Here is a 12,177-nt window from a genome sequence, read left to right on the forward strand (position 1 = left end):
GTCCCAAATAATCTTCCCTGCCGCCCATACAATGCCCCCAAGACTGAGCCTCAGCGCCATCCATACAGCGCCCCCAGCCTGACCCTCACCATCTTCCAAAGACCGCCCCCAGGCTGGCCCTCGCTGCCGTCCACACACCGCCCCCAGCCTGACCCTCACCACCGTCCACACACCCCCCCCAGCCCGACCCTCACCACCGTCCACATACCACCCCCAGCCTGACCCTCACTGCCATCCACACACCGACCCAGCCTGACCCTTACCACCGTCCCCTGTCTGCACACCACCCCATTCTGACTCTCACCAGAATCCACACTGCCCCCAGCCTGACCCTCACTGCCGTCCACACACCGCCCCCAACATGACCTTCTCCGCCGTCCACACATCGCCCCCAGTCTGACCTTCAATGCCATCCACACACTACCCCCAGCCTCACCCTCACTGCCATCCACACACCGACCCAGCCTGACCCTAAATGCCATCCACACACCGCCCCAAATAATCTTCACTGCCGCCCATACAATGCCCCCAAGACTGACCCTCAGCGCCATCCATACAACGCCCCCAGCCTGACCCTCACGACCTTCCAAAGACCGCCCCCAGGCTGGCCCTCACTGATGCCCAAACACTGCCCTCAGCCTGACCCTTACTGCTACTCACAAACCACCCCTTTGTGACCCTCACCGCCGTCCAACACTGTCCCCAGCCTGACCCTCGCTGCTGCCCACACACCACCCCAGCCTGACTCTAAGCGCCATCCACACACCGCCAACAGCCTGACCCTCACCACCATCCACACACCGCCCCAAGCCTGACACTCACCACCCTCCACACACTAGCCACAGCCTGACCCTCACCACCGTCCACACACTGACCCCAGCCTGACACACCACCGCCGACACGCCGCCCCCAGTCTGACCCTCACAGCCGTCCTCACACCACCCCCAGACTGTCCCTCACTGCCGTCCACACACCGTCCCCAGCCTGACCATCACCACCGTCCACACACTGCCCCCAGCCTGACACTCACCACCACCGACACGCTGCCCCCAGTCTGATCCTCACAGCCGTCCTCACACCACCCCAGCCTGTCCCTCACTGCCGTCCACACACCGCCCCCGGCCTGACCCTCACCACCGTCGACACACCGCCCCCAGCCCGACCCTCACCACCGTCCACACACCGTTCCCAGCTTGTCCCTCACTGCCGTCCACACACGGCCCTTAGCCTGACCCTCACCACCGTCGACACACCGCCCCCAGCCCGACCCTCACCACCGTCCACACACCGTTCCCAGCTTGTCCCTCACTGCCATCCACACACCGCCCCCAGTCTGACCCTCACTGCCGCCCACACACCACCCCAGCCTGACCCTCACCACCATCCACACACTCCCCTCAGCCTGACTCTCAGCGCCATCCATACACCGCCCCCAGCCTGACCCTCACCACCGTCCACACAGGGCCCCCAGCCTGACCCTCACCACATTCCAAAGACCGCCCCCAGGCTTGCCATCACTGATGTCCACACACCGCCCTCAGCCTGACACTTAATGCTACCAACAAACCACCCAATCCTGACCCTCACCGCCGTCCAACACTGCCCCCAGACTGACCCTCACTCCACTCACACAACACCCCCAGCCTGACCCTCAGCATTGTCGATCACCGCTCCCAGCCTGACCCTCAATGCCGCCCACACATTGTCCCACAGCCTGACACTCACCACCGTCCACTCACCGGCCCCAGTCTGACCCTCATTGCCACTCACACAACACCCCCAGCCTGACCCTCAGCATTGTCGAACACCGCTCCCAGCCTGACCCTCAATGCCACCCACACATTGTCCCACAGCCAGACACTCACCACCGGCCACTCAACGCCCCCAGTCTGACCCTCACTGCCACTCACACAACACCCCCAGCCTGACCCTCAGCATTGTCGAACACCGCTCGCAGCCTGACCCTCAATGCCACCCACACATTGTTCCACAGCCTGACACTCACCACTGTCCACTCACCGCCCCAAGCCTGACCTTCATCATCATCCAGCAGTGCTCCCAGCCTGACCCTTAATGCCGCCCACACATTGTCCCACAGCCTGACACTCACCGCCCCCAGCCTAACCATCATCAGCATCCGCACACCACCCCAGTCTCACTCTCACCGGAATCCACATTGCCCCCAGCCTGACCCTCACCGCCGTCCACACACCACCCTGAACCTGACCTTCTCCGCTGTCCACACATCGGCCCCAGCCTGACCCTTACCACAATCCGCGCACCACCCCAGTCTGACTCTCACCAGAATCCACACTGCCGCCAGCCTGACCCTCACTGCTGTCCACACACCGCCCCCAACGTGACCTTCTCCGCCATCCACACACCACCCGCAGCCTCACCCTCACTGCCATCCACACACCAACCCAGCCTCACCCTTACTGCCATAGACACACTGCCCCAGACTGACCTTCACTGCCGCCCATACAATGCCCCCAAGACTGACCCTCAGCGCCATCCATACACCGCCCCCAGCCTGACACTCACCACCTTCCAAAGACCGCCCCCAGGCTGACCCTCACTGATGCCACACACCGCCCTCAGCCTGACCCTTACTGCTACCCACAAACCACCCCATCCTGACCCTCACCGCCGTCCAACACTGTCCCCAGCCTGACCCTCACTGCCGCCCACACACCATCCCAGCCTGACCCTAAGCACAATCCACACACCGCCAACAGCCTGACCCTCACCACCGTCCACACCCTGCCCCCAGCCTGACACTCACCACCGCCGACACGCCGCCCCCAATGTGAAACTCACTGCCGTCCTCACACCACCCCCAGCCTGTCCCTCACTGCCGTGCACACACTGCCCCAGCCTGACCCTCACCACCGTCCATACACCGCCCCCTGCCCGACCCTCACCACCGTCCACACACCGCTCCCAGCTTGTCCCTCACTGCCGTCCACACACTGACCTTAGCCTGACCCTCACCAAAGTCCAACAACGACCCCAGCCAGACCCTCACTGCCGTCCGCACACCGCCCCCAGTCTGACTCTCACTGCCGTCCACACAGGGCCACGAGCCTGACACTCACCACCTTCCAAAGACCGCCCCCAGGCTTGCCCTCACTGATGCCCACACACTGCCCTCAGCCTGACCCTTACTGCTACCAAAAACCACTCGATCCTGACCCTCACCGCCGTCCAACACTGCCCTCAGCCTAACCCTCACTGCCACACACACACCACACCCGCCTGACCCTAAGCGCCATCCACACACCGCCAACAGCCTGACAGTCACCACCGTCCACACACTGCCCTCAGCCTGACTCTCAGCGCCGTCCACACACCGCCCCCAGCCTGACCCTCACCATCATCCACACGCTGCCCCCAGCCTGACACTCACCACCGCTGACACGCTATCCCCAGCCTGACCCTCACCACCCTGGACTCACTGCCCCCGGCTGGACATTCACTGCCCCAAGCCTGACCTTACCGCCCCAAGCCTGACCTTACTGCCCCCAGCCTGTCCCTCACCGCCGTCCAACATTGCCCCCAGCCTGACCCTCACCGCCGTTCAACACCTCCCCAAGCCTGACCCTCACTGCCGCCCACACACCGCCCCCAGCCTGACCCTCACCACCGCCCAACACTGCCCCCAGTCTGACCCTCACTGCCACCCACACACCACCCCCAGCCTGACGTTCACCATCATCCAACACTGCTCCTAACCTGACCCTCAATGTCGCCCACACATTGCCCCACAGCCTGACACTCACCGCCGTCCACTCACCGCACCTAGCCTGACCTTCACCATCATCCAACACTGCTCCATCCACACACTGCCCCCAGCCTCACCCTCAGTGCCATCCACACACTGCCCCCAGGCTGACCCTCACTGCCGCCCACACACCACCCCCAGCCTGACCCTCACCGCCGTCCAACACCACCCCCAGCCTGACCCTCACTCCCACCCACACACCGCCCCCAGCCTGACCCTCACTGCCGCCCACACCCCCCCCCAAACCTACCCTCACTATCGGCCACATACCGCCCCCAGCCAGACCCTCCTGCTCTGCCACACACCACCCCACAGCCTGACCCTCACCGCACCGGATACACTGCCCCCAACCGGACCCTAATGCACCCAGCCTGACCTTACTGCCCCCAGCCTGACCCTCACCGCTGTCCAACATTGCCACAAACCTATCACTCACCACCGCTCAACACCACCCCAGCCTGACCCCCACTGCCGCCCACCCACCGCCCCCAGCCCGACCCTCAGCGCCATCCACAAACCTCCACCAGCCTGATCCTCACCAACATCCACACTCCACCCCCAGCCTGGTTCTCACTGCCGCCCACACAACGCCCTCAGCAAGACCCTCAGCGCCATCTACACACCGCCCCCAGTCTGATCATCACCACCATCCACACTCCGTGCCCAGCCTGGTCCTCACTGCCGCTCACACACCGCCCTCAACCTGATCCTCGACGCCGTCTACACACAGCCCCCAGCTTGACCCTCACCACAGTCTACACACCACCCCAAGCATGACCATCGCTGCCACCCACACACTACCCCTAGACAGACCCTCACCGCCATCCACACACCGCCCCTAGTCTGACCTTCGCTGCCGCCCACACACGGTCCTCAGTCTGACCCTCACCACCACGCAAATACCGTCTCCAGTCTGATCCTTTCCGCCATCCACACACCGCCCCCAGTCTGACCCTCGCTGCCGCCCACACACCGCCCCCAGTCTGATCCTCACCACCATCCACACTCCGTGTCCTGCCTGGTCCTCACTGCCGCTCACACACCACCCTCAACCTGACCATCGGCGCCGTCTTCACACAGCCCCCAGCTTGACCCTCACCACAGTCTACACACCACCCCAAGCATGACCCTCGCTGCCACCCACACACCACCCCTAGACTGACCCTCAGCGCCATCCACACACCGCCCCTAGTCTGACCCTCGCTGCCGCCCACACACGGTCCTTAGTCTGACCCTCAACACCACGCAAATACCGTCTCCAGTCTGATCCTTTCCTCCATCCACACATCGCCCCCAGCCTGACCCTCGCCGCCGTCTACACTCCATGCCCAGACTGACCCTCACAGGGTCCCTCACAGGAACAGCGGTCAGGGTCAGGCTGGAGGCGGTAAGGTCAGGCTGGGTGCGGTGAGGGTCCGGCTGGGGACAGTGCGTCTGGGGCGTTGAGGGTCAGGCTGGGGGCGGTAATGTCAGGCTGGGGGCGGTAAGGTCAGGCTGGGTGCGGTGAGTGTCCGGCTGGGGGCAGTGCGTCCGGGGCGGTGAGAGTCAGCCTGGGCGGTGGGGTGTGGCGGAACAGTGAGGTTCTGGCTGGGGGCAGTGTGTGGACGATGGTGAGGGTTAGTTTGGGGGCGGTGTGTGGGCTGCAGTGCGGGTCAGTCTGGGGCGGTGTGTGGATGGCATTGAGGGTCAGTTTGGGGGTGGTGTGTGGGCGGCGGTGAGGGCCAGTCTGGGGCGGTGTGTGGATGGCGGTGAGGATCAGGATGGGGTGGTGTTGAACGGCGGCGAGGGTTAGGCTGGTGGCAATGTTGGACAGCGGTGAGGGTCAGGCTGGGGGCGGTAAGGTCAGGCTGGGTGCATTAGGGTCCGCATGGGGGCAGTGCATCCGGTGCGGTGAGGGTCACGCTGTGAGGTGGTGTGTGGCAGAGCAGGAGGGTCTGGCTGGGGGCGGTATGTGGCCGATGGTGAGGGTTAGTTTGGGGGGTGGTGTGTGGGCGGCAGTGCGGGTCAGTCTGGGGGTGGTGTGTGGGCGGCAGTGCGGGTCAGTCTGGGGGTGGTGTGTGGATGGCATTGAGGGTCAGTCTGGGGGTGGTTTGTGGGTGGCAGTGAGGGTCAGCCTGGGCGCAGTGTGTGGATGACACTGAGGTTGAGGCTGGGAGCGGTGTGTGGGCTGCAGTGAGGGTCAGGCTGGGGGAAGTGTGTGGACGGTGGTGAGGGTCAGCTGGGGGCAGTGAGTGGACGAGGGTGAGTGTCAGGCTGTGGGGCAATGTGTGGGCGACATTGAGGGTCAGATTGGGAGCGATGTTGGGTGACGGTGAAGGTCAGGCTGAGGGTGGTGAGTGGGTGGCAGTGAGGGTCAGACTGGGGGCAATGTTTTGGACGGCGGTCAGTATCAGGCTGTGGGTCAATGTGTGGGCGACATTGAGGGTCAGGTTGGTAGCGATGGTGGATGACGATGAAGGTCAGGTTGGGGGTGGTGTGTGGGCGGCAGTGAGGGTCAGGCTTGGGGTGGTGTTGAACGGCGGTTAGGGTCAGGCTGGGGGCGGTGTGTGGGCGGCAGTGAGGGTCAGGCTTGGGGTGGTGTTGAACGACGGTTAGGATCATGCTGGGGAAATGTTGAACGGCGGTGAGGGTCAGGCTGGGGGCGGTAAGGTCAGGCTGGGGGCGGTAAGGACAATCTTGGGGCGGGGAGGGTCAGGCTGGGGGCAGTGAGTCCGGCGCGGTAAGGGTCAGGCTGGGGGATGGTGTGTGTACGGCAGTGAGGGTCTGGCTGGGGTCGGTGTTGGACGTTGGTGTGGGTCAGGCTAAGGGCAGTGTGTGGACAGCAGTGAGGGCCAGCCTGGGGGCGGTCTTTGTAAGGTGGTGAGGGTCAGGCTGGGGGCGGTGTGTGGACGGTGGTGAGGGTCAGGCTGGGGGGCGGTGTGTGGGCAGTAGTGAGAGACAGGCTGGGGGCGGTGTGTGGACGGCATTGAGGTTCAGCCTGGGGGCGGCGTGACGGCGGTGGTGAGTGTCAGGCTGGGGGCAGTATGTGGACAGTGGTGAGGCTCAGGCTGGGGGCAGTGTGTGGACGGGGGTGAGTGTCAGGCTGGGGGCGGTGTGTGGAGGGCGCTGAGAGTCAGGCTGAGGACCGTGTGTGGATGGTGGTGAGAGTCAGGCGTTTGGCTGTGTGTGGGCGGCAGTGAGGGTCAGGCTGGGGGCAGTGTTGGACGGCGGTGAGGGTCAGGATGGGGTGATTTGTGGGTGTCAGTGAGGGTCATGCTGGTGGCATTGTTGGTCGGCGGTGAGGGTCGGGATGGGGTGTTTTGTGGGTAGCAGTAAGGGTCAGGTTGAGGGCGGTGTGTGGGCATCAGTGAAAGCCAGTCTGGGGGCAGTCTTTGGAAGGTGGTGAGGGTCAGGCTGGGGGCCGTGTGTGGACAGTGGTGAGAGTCAGGCTGGTGGGGCGGTGTGTGGACGGCAGTGACGGACAGTCTGGGGTGGTGTGTGGATGGCAGTGAGTGTCAGGCTGGGGGTGGTGTTGAACGGCGGTGAGGGTCAGGCTGGGGGCGGTGTTGGACGGTGGTGAGGGTCAGGATGGGGTGATTTGTTGGTAGCAGTAAGGGCCAAGTTGAGGGCGGTGTGTGGGCATCAGTGAGGGCCAGCCTGGGGGCAGTCTTTGGAAGGTGGTGAGGATCAGGCTGGGGGCGGTGTTGGACGGCAGTGACGGACAGTCTGGGGTGGTGTGTGGATGACAGTGAGTGTCAGGCTGGTGGTGGTGTGTGGGCATCCGTGAGGGCCAGCCTGGGGGCGGTCTTTGGAAGGTGGTGAGTGTCAGGCTGGGCGCGGTGTATGGATGGCGCTGAGGGTCAGTCTTGGGGGCATTGTATGAGCGGCAGTTAAGATCAGTCTGGGGCGGTGTGTGGATGGCAGTAAGGTCAGGCTGGGTCAGTGTGTGGATGACAGTGAGGGTCAGGCTGGGTCGGTGTGTGGATGCCAGTGAAGGTCAGGCTGGGGGCGATGTGTGGACGGCGGTATGGGTCAGGCTGGCGGCAGTGTGTGGACGGTGGTGAGTGTCAGGCTGCGGGCGGTGTGTGGACGTCGCTGAGAGTCAGGCTGAGGGCAGTGTGTGGATGGCGCTGAGGGTCAGTCTGGGAGCGTTGTGTTGATGGCAGTAAGGGTCAGGCTGGGTCACTGTGTGGATGGCAGTGAGGTTCAGGCTGGGGGTGGTGTGTGGATGCCGGTGAAGTCCAGGCTGGGGGCGATGTGTGGACGGCGGAGAAGGTCAGGTTGGGGGCGGTGTGTGGACGGCGGTGAGGGTCAGGTTGGAGGCAGTGTGGATTCCGGTGAGAGTCAGACTGGGGTGGTGTGCAGACGGTGGTAAGGGTCAGGCTGGGTCGGTGTGTGGATGGCAGTGAGGGTCAGGCTGGGTCGGTGTGCGGATGCCGTTGAAGGTCAGGCTGGGGGCGATGTGTGGACGGTGGAGAAGGTCAGGTTGGGGGTGGTTAGGGTGGGGGCGGTGAGGGTCAGGCTGGGGGCAATGTGGATTCTGACTGGGGTGGTGTGCAGACGATGGTAAGGATCAGGCTGGGCGTGGTGTGTAGATGCTGGTGATGGTTAGGCTGGGGTCAGTGAGTGTCAGGCTGTGGGACAATGTGTGAGCGACGTTGAGGGTCAGGCTGGGAGCGGTGTTCGACAATGCTGAGGGTCAGGCTGGGGGTGTTGTGTGAGCGGCAGTGAGGGTCAGGCTGGGGGTGGTGAGTGGACGGCGGTAAGTGTCAGGCTATGGGGCAATGTGTGGGTGGCAGTGAGGGTCAGGCTGGAGCCAGTGTGTGGGCGGCAGTGAGTATCAGGCTGGGAGCGTTGTTGGACGACGATGAGGGGTAGGATGGGGTTGTTTGTGTGGGCGGCAGTGAGGGTCAAGCTGGGGGCGGTATTGGACAGCGATGAGGGTCAGGCTGATGGTGGTGTGTGGGCGGCAGTGAGGGTCAGGCTGGGGGCGGTGTGTGGGAGGCAGTGAGGGTCAGGCTGGGGACGGTGTGTAGACGGCAGTGAGGGGCAGGCTGGGGACGGTGTGTGCACAGGCAATCATGCTGTGTGCCTCTGCAGTCTCCTGAATGGGGAGCAGACTTTGAAAACTCCGAACCCCAGAGGAAAGGCATTTAATGAATTCACCGAATCATTGATTATCCGAATGAATTCGTGCCCACCCAACTCGTTCACATAATTGAGGTTCCTCTCTCGGTGGGAACATGAATTGGAAGGGTTTAGAGGGATTTGGGCCAGGTTCTGGCAGGCAGGCCTCGAATGGGTTGGGATACCTGGTCAGCATGGACGGGTTGGACCGAAGGGTCTGTTTCTGTGCTGTATATCTCTTTGACTCGATGACCTTCCAGCCAATTTTGTATCCAAATCTCCTCATCTTCTTGTATTCTATGGTGATGAACTTGCTAACCCGTCTGTTATGTGGACCCTTGCTGAACGGCTTCGTGAAGTCCAAGTTATTGATTTTCATGCACAAAGCCATGCTGGCTATCTCTAATCATTCTTGTCTTTCCAATTACATGTACATCCTGCCCCTTATAAACCCTTCCAACAACTTGCCTTCTACTGACTACAGCCTCACCGGTCTATAGTTTGCTGACTTTTCCTTACCACCTTTTTCAAATAATGGCACTAGTCTTCCAGCAACTAGTCCACAACTAGAGGGCATAGGTTTAGGGTGACAGGGTAAAGATATAAAAAAGGGTGAAGGGGCAACTTTTTCACGCAGAGTGTGGTACGTGCATGGAATGAGCTGCCAGAGGAAGTGGTGGAGGCAGGGACAATTGCAACATTTAAGAGGCATTTGGATCGATATATGAATAGGAAGGGTTTGGAGGGTGATGGGGCCGGTGCTGGCAGGTGGGACTAGATTATCTGGTCAGCATGGATGGGTTGGAGTGAAGAGTCTGTTTTCATGTTATACATCTCAATGACTCTGACTCTAAATGGCCAGTTTCCACACCACAATGATTCTACGAGAAACTCATTTGGACAGGTACCTAATAGGAAATGTTTCTCTTCATGTGGACCAAGGGGAGGCAGGTGGGATTACCTCAGTTTGGAAATATGTTTGACATGGATTGATTGGATCACAGGGTCTGTTTCCATGCTGCATAACATTTCGACTCTAATTCTTGCTATCCCTGCATTCCTCCCTCTTCACATCTCTCCCTATCTCTGTCAACTCACCCAGCCTCACGTCTCTTCCTTATCTTCATAGTTTGTGAGAAGATTTGTAGCTTGGGTAATCATTGTTGTGGTTCTGTTCGCCGAGCTGGGAATTTGTGTTGCAGATGTTTCATCCCCTGTCTAGGTGACATCCTCAGTGCTTGGGAGCCTTCTGTGACGCGCTTCTGTGATGTTTCCTCCGGCATTTATAGTGGTTTGTATCTGCCACTTCCGGTTGTCAGTTCCAGCTGCAGCGGACAGGGGACGAAACGTCTGCAACACAAATTCCCAGCTCGGCGAACAGAACCACATCTTCCTTATCTCTAATAATCCCTCTCCAGCCTCAGATCCCTCCCTTACTCTAATCCCCTCCAGTCTCTCAAAGCTGTGCTACATGTGCCTTTCTTTGATTTCGGCCTTGAGGATACCCCATTTTTATTTCTCAATTGATGACGGCCCTTTCAGATTCCTGCATCGAGCTCCAGAATTTCCTCCTAATCCTCTCCATCTCACTTTCCTCTCAAACACATTGACCAATCATGTGTCATCTATTCTACTATCATTTTTTTCTGATCTGGTTTCAAAGGTGGCCTGTCATATTCCTATATTAAGTGTCTTGAGGTTTACAGTACAGAAAAAGGCTCTGTGGGCCATTGAGTCTGTGCCAGTAAAGAAAACTATCACCAAACTATCCGGATCCATTTTCCAATACACTGTCATTCGCACCATCTGTCTTGGTATCACAAGTGTGCACCTAAATATGTCTTAAATGCTGTTGGGAATTCTGTGTCTCCCACCCTCACAGACAGTGAGGTTTAGTGCAACTGTTGCTCGATGATGGAATCACTCACAGGAACACAGAGCAGCTGGGTCTGTGCAAACCAGAGATCGCCCATACATTGGGAAGGATGGCAGGGTCCCTGAGAGGGGTGCTGAAACTTTATTGCTGGAACAGCACAGCAGGTCAGGCAGCATCCAGGGAACAGGAGATTCGACGTTTCGGGCACATGCCCTTCTTCAGGAATGAGCAGAGAGTGTTCAGCAGGAGAAGATAAAAGGTAGGGAGGAGGGACTTGGAGGAGGGGCGTTGGAAATGAGATAGGTGGAAAGAGGTCAAGGTGAAGGTGATAGGTCGGAGTAGGGTGGAGGCGGAGAGGTCAAGAAGAAGACTGCAGGTCAGGAAGGCGGTGCCGGGCTGGAGGGATTCGGCTGAGACAAGGTGGGGGAGGGGGGATGAAGAAACTGGTGAAGTCCAAGTTCATCCCCTGTGGTTGGAGGGTTCCCAGTCGGAAGATAAGACGCTCCTCCTCCGACCGTCGGGTTGTTGTGGTTTGGCGGTGGATGAGTCCAATGACCTGCATATCCTCGGTTGAGTGGGAGGGGGAGTTGAAATGCTGTGCTACAGGGTGGTTGGGTTGGTTCGTCCGGGTGGCCCAGAGGTGCTCTCTGAATCGCTCCGCAAGTAGGCGGCCTGTCTCCCCAATATCGAGGAGGCCACACCGGCTGCAGCGGATGCAGTAGATGATGTGGGTGGAGGTGCAGGTGAATCTGTGGCGGATATGGAAGTTTCCTTTGGGGCCTTGGAGAGAAGTGAGGGGGGATGTGTGGGCGCAAGTGTTGCACCTCCTGCGGTTGCAAGGGAAGGTGCCGGGAGTGGAGGTTGGGTCGGTGGGGGGTGTGGATCTGACAAGGGAGTCGCGGAGGGAGTGGTCTCTACGGAAAGCTGATAGAGGAGGGGAGGGAAATATATCCTTGGTGGTGGGGTCCGTTTGGAGGTGGCGGAAGTGACGGCGGATGATGCGCTGTACATGGAGATTGGTGGGTGGTAGGTGAGGACCAGTGGGGTTCTGTCCTGGTGGCGGTTGGAGGGGCGGGGCTCAAGGGCGGAGGAGCGGGAAGTGGAGGAGATGCGGTGGAGGGCATCGTCGATCACGTCGGGGGGGAAATTGCGGTCCTTGAAGAAGGAGGCCGTCTGTGTTGTGCGTATTTTGAACTGGTCCTCCTGGGAGCAGATGCGGCGGAGACGTAGGAATTGGGAGAATGGGATGGCGTTTTTACAGGGGGCGGGGTGGGAGGAGGTGTAGTCCAGGTAGCTGTGGGAGTCGGTCGGTTTGTAGTAGATGTCCGTGTTGATTCGGTCGTCTGAGCTAGAAACAGAAAGGTCTAGGAAGGGGAGGGAGGAGTCCGAGACTGTCCAGGTTAATTTGAGG

The sequence above is a fragment of the Chiloscyllium plagiosum genome, unplaced genomic scaffold (genome assembly GCF_037043375.1).
Source record: "Chiloscyllium plagiosum isolate Xiang-an unplaced genomic scaffold, Cpla_swu_hap1 HiC_scaffold_38, whole genome shotgun sequence".
Taxonomy (NCBI): Eukaryota; Metazoa; Chordata; class Chondrichthyes; order Orectolobiformes; family Hemiscylliidae; genus Chiloscyllium; species Chiloscyllium plagiosum.